Here is a 5,942-nt window from a genome sequence, read left to right on the forward strand (position 1 = left end):
AAATTGAAAAACAAAACCCATATGATCATCTCAGTAGACACAGAAAAATATTTTGACACAATTCAGCACCCATTTATGATAAAAACAACAACAACAACAAAAACTCTCTAGAGAGTGGACTTAAAGGATGCATACTTCAATATAACAAAGACCATACATGACAAACCTACAGCTACAGCTAACATTGGTGAAAAGCTAACATTGGTGAAAAGTTGAAACTATTTCCCCTAAGAATAGGAACAAGACCAGGATGTCCACCACTAACATTGTTATTCAATGTGGTTTTAGAATTCCTAACCACAGCAAACAGAGAAGGAATGAAAACAAGAGGACTCTAATTTGGGAAAGTAGATATAAAACTGTCACTGGTTGCAGATGACATAATATTATACACTGAAAATCCTTAAAGGGCTACCACAAAGCAATAGAGCTAATCTATGACTTCAGTAAAGCTTCAGAATACAAAATTAATACACATCATGTAATGCATACATAGGATGTATTTCTGTATACTAACAATGATAGAGCAAAAAGGGAAATTAAAGAAACAATCTCTTTTACTACCTGGAAATAAACCTATCTAAGAAGTCAAAAGACCTGTATGCTGAAAACTACAAGATGCTGATGAAAGAAATTGAAAATGACAAAAAAAGACAGAAAAATAAATCATTTTCTTGGATTGGAAGAATCAATATTGTCAGAATGACTATATTATCCAATGCAACCTGCAAATTCAATACAAAACCTATCAAATTACCAATAACACTTTTCATAGAACTAGAGTAAAAAATAATAATAATAACTTTGTACAGACACAAAGGACCCCAAATAGACACAGCAAACTTGAGAAAGAAAAAAAAAAAAAAAAGATGTAGCTGAGGAAACAAGCTCCCCGACTTCAGACTATACTAAAAATCTATATTCATAAAAGCAGTATGGTATTGGTACAAAAACAGAAATATAAAGATATAGAGTAGAACAGAAAGGCCAGAAATAAATCCATGCACTTTGGTCAATTGATCTATGGTAACAGAGACAAGAGTATACAACTGAAAAAAGACAGTCTCTTCAATATATTATGCTGGGAAAACTGGACAGTTACATGTAAAAAATAAGAAGTTAGTACATTCTTTAACACCTTACTCAAAAATAAACTCAAAATGGGTAAAATACTTAAATGTAAGACCAAATACTATGAAACTCCTAGGGAAAACATAGGCAGAACTCTTTTTGACATAAGTTGCAGCAATATATATATATATATATATTTTTTTTTCAATTCCTCTCCTAGAGTAATGGAAATAAAAACAAAAATTAAAAACTGTAGCCTAAGTTCAAAAGCTTTTGCACAATTCAAGAAATCACAAATAAGACAAAAAGGTAATCCACAGAAAGGGTGGAAATATTAGCAAACCACATGACAGAGAATGGATTAATGTCTGAAATTTACAGGAATACACAAGGCCCAATATATTAAAAAAAAAAAAAATCTTGATCCAAAAATGGGCAAAAGATCTAAATATACATTTACCCAAAGAAGAAATGCAGATGTCCAAAAAGAACATGAAGAGATGCTCCACATCACTAATAATTAAAGTAATGTAAATCAATGAAGCATCACCTTATACCAGTCAGAATAAGAGTTATCAAAATCTACAAATAATAATTGCTGGAAAGGGAGTAGAAAAGAAAGAATACTATTACGTTGCTGGTAGGAATGTAAATTGGAACAGCCATTATGGAGAACAGTATGGAAGTTCCTTAAAAAACTAAAAATAGAGCTACCACATGATCCAGCAATCCCACTTCTTGGTGCATATCTGGAGGAAACCATGGCTCAGAAGGATACATGCACAATCATCTTCATTACAGCACTATTTACAATAACAAAGACATGGAAACAACCTAATGTCCGTTGAGAAATCTATAAAGTAGATGTGGTACATCTATACAATGTAATATTACAAACTATTAAAAAGAGTGAAATAATGCCATTTTCAGCAGTATGGATGAATCTGGAGATTATCATACTAAGTGAAATAAGACAAACATATGATATCAGTTCTATAAATAAAATAAAGTGGCACAAATGAATTTATTTACAAAACAGAAACAGAGCTTTCAGTTCAAGATGGGAAAGTAGAAGACCAAGCCCTCATATCCTCCTATGAGAGCAGCAAAATCACAACTATGTGTTGAACAGCCATCAAAAGGAGGATGCTGGAACCTATTAAAAAAAAAAATCCACATCCAAAGACAAAGAAGCCACAGCAAGAAAGTAGGAGGGACACAATCATGATAAAATCAAATCCCACACCCACTGGGTGGGTGACCCACAAACTGGATAACACTAATATTGAAGAAGTTCTCCCACTGTTGTGAAGGTTCTGAACCCCATGTCAGGCTTCCCAGCCTGGGGATCTGACAAAGGGACTGGGAATCCCCAGGGAATCTGACCTTGAAGGCCAGTGGGATTTGATTACAAGACTTCCACAGGACTGGGGGAAACAGAGACTCCAGTCTTGGAGGGCACAAACAAAATCTTGTGCACACTAAGACTCAGAGGAAAGGAGAAATGACCCCACAGGAGACTGAACAAAACCACACGTTAGTGTTGGAGGGCTTCCTGTAGAGGCATGTGTCCCCAGGGGCTCACCACAGGGATGGGGGCACTGGAAGCAGCAGTCTGGGAATGTTGGCCTCTGAGTAAACCATTTTAAACCAACCATAGAGTCTGTAGACAATAAGGGTGGGGTTACCTCAGGCCAGAAAACTACTAGGGAGGGAGCACAACTGCACCCATCAACAGATAATTGAATAAAAGCTTTACGGAGCAAGGTCCAGAAACAGAACACATTAAAGATAGGTGGCAAGACATATGGCTGATTCATGTTGAAGATTGACAGAAAATGACAAAATATAAAGTAACTATCCTTGAGCTAAAAAATAAATATTTTTTTAAAGTATACAAAGAAGAACTATACAAAAAAGATTTTAATGACCCAGATAACCATGATGGTGTGATCACTCACCTAGAGCCAGATATCCCAGAATGTGAAGTCAAGTGGTCCTTAGAAAGCAGCACTACAAACAAAGCTAGTGGAGGTGATGGAATTGCAGTTGGGCTATTTCAAATCCTAAAAGATAATGTTGTTAAAGTGCTGCACTCAATATGTCAGCAAATTTGGAAAACTCAACAGTGGCCACAGGACTGGAAAAGGTCAGTTTTCATTCCAATCCCAAAGAAGGGTAATGCCAAAGAATGTTCAAACTACCATACAATTGCACTCATCTCACAAGCTAGGAAAGTAATACTTCAAAGTATGTGAACTGAGAACTTACTGATGTTCAAGCTAGATTTTAAAAAGTCAGAGGAACCAGAGATCAAATTGCCAACATCCACTGGATAATAGAAAAAGCAAGAGAGTTCCAGAAAAAAAAATAAAATCTACTTCTTCATTGACTAACCTGCAGACTTTGATTTTTTGGATCACAACAAACTGAAAATTCTGAAAGAGATGGGAATACCAGACCACCTTACCTGTCTCCTGAGAAATCTGTATGCAGGTCAAAAAGCAACAGTTAGAACTGGACATAGAACAATGGGCTGGTTCCAAATTGGGGAAGGAGGACATCAAGGCTGTATATCGGCAACCTGCTTATTTAACTTTTATGCAGAGCACATCATGCGAAATGCCAGGCTGGATGAAGCACAAGCTGGAATCAAGTTTGCCAGGAGAAATATCAATAACCTCAGATATGCAGATGACACCACCCTTAAGCAGAAAGCAAGGAGGAACTAAAGCGCCTTTTGATTAAAGTGAAAGAGAAGAGTGAAAAAGCTGGCTTAAAAATTCAACATTAAAAAAATGAAGATCATGGCATCTGATCCCATCACTTCACAGCAAAATAGATGGGGAAACAATGGAAACAGTGACAGACTTTATTTTTGGGGGCTCCAAAATCACTGCAGATGGTGACTGCAGCCATGAAATTAAAAGATGCTTGCTCCTTGGAAGAAAAGCTATGACCAACCTAAACAACATATTAAAAAGCAGAGACATTACTTTGCCAACAAAGGTCCATCTAGTCAAAGCTATGGTTTTTCCAATAGTCATATATGAATGTGAGAGTTGGACCATAAAGAAATCTGAGTGCCAAAGAATTGATGTTTTTAAAATGTGATATTGGAGAAGACTGTTCAGAATGCCTTGAACTACAAGGAGATCAAACCAGTCAATCCTAAAGGAAATAAGTCCTGAACATTCATTGGAAGGACTGATATTGGAGCTGAGGTTCCAATACTTTGGCCATTTGATAGGAAGAACTGACACATTGGAAAAGACCCTGATGCTGGGAAAGGGTGAAGGCAGGAGGAGAAAGGGATGATGGAGGATGAGATGATTGGATGGCATCACCCATTCAATGGACATGAGTTTGAGCAAACTCTGGAAGTTGGTGATGGACAGGGAAACCTGGCATGCTGCAGTCCATGGGGTCACAAAGAGTCAGACATGACCGAGTGACTGAACTGATCTGACACCAGAGCAAGGCCCAGTTTTTCCAACCACCAATCCGTCCCATCAGGAAGCTTACACAGTCCACTTATTCTCCTCCATCAGAGAGCAGAAAAAACAAGCAAGAAGCACAGTCCCACAGAGACTAAAACAAAAACCACATTACAGAATGTTAGTTAGCATATAAAAGCAGAAGGACATGCCCCAGATGAAGGGCCAGAATAAAACCCCAGAAAAACAACAAAATGAAGTGTAGATAGATAATGTTTCTGAAAAAGAATTCAGAATAATGATAGTGAAGATGATTCAGGATCTTGGGAAAAGAATGGAGGCAAAATTGAGAAGATGCAAGAAATGTTTACCAAAGACCTAGAAAAACTAAAGAACAAACAAACAGAGATGAATAATACACTAGAAGGAATCAATAGCAGAATAACTGAGGCAGAAGAATGGATAAATGACCTGGAGAACAGAATGGTGGAAATCACTGCTGCAGAACAGAATATAGAAAAAAGAATGAAAAAAAAAAAAAATGAAGACAGCCTAAGAGACCTCTGGGACAACATTAAATGCACCAATGTTTGCATTATAGGTGTCACAGAAGTAGAAGAGAGAAAGAACCTGAGAAAATATTTGAAGAGATATTAGCTCAAAACTTCCCTACCATAGGGGTATAAATAGTCAATCAATTCCAGGGAGCACAGAAAGTCCCAGGCAGGATAAACCCTAGGGACAACACACTGAGACACATAGTAATCAAACTGACAAAAAGTAAAGACAGATAAAATATTAAAAGCAACAAGAGAAAAATAACAACATAAAAATGAACTCCCATCATGCTAACAGCAAGTTTTATTTGGCAGAAATCATAATTCTGTAAAGCAATTATATTGAAATTGAAAATAAATATATAAATTTGAAAAAAAAAATAGTAAAGGAAAAAGAAGCTCTAAAAGCCAAAAGGGAATTGTGTGATATATTTAAAATGATAAAAGGGAAGAACCTACAACCAAGAATACTCTACCCAGAAAGACTCTCATTCAGATTTGATGGAGAAATCAAAAGCTTTCCAGACAAGCAAAAGTTAAGAGAATTCAATGCCACCAAACTAGCTTTACAATAAATGGTAAAGGAAATTCTCTATGTAAGAAACAAGAGAAGGAAAGATCTACCTTTAGAAAATAAACCCAAAACAATTAAGAAAATGATAATAGGATCATACATATTGATAATTACCCTTAAATGTAAATGGATTAAATGTACCAATCAAAAGAGGTAGACTGGCTGAGCAAATGAAAACTTGTGCATGTATGCATTTCCATTACCATATCCCTCTGTTTGACCCCCCCAAATTGCATGTAATTATTTTATATTTTTAATTTAATCATGTTACTATTATGATTTGCAATTGCAACTATCTTTTAT

Source organism: Odocoileus virginianus, unplaced genomic scaffold (assembly GCF_023699985.2).
Source record: "Odocoileus virginianus isolate 20LAN1187 ecotype Illinois unplaced genomic scaffold, Ovbor_1.2 Unplaced_Contig_31, whole genome shotgun sequence".
NCBI lineage: Eukaryota > Metazoa > Chordata > Mammalia > Artiodactyla > Cervidae > Odocoileus > Odocoileus virginianus.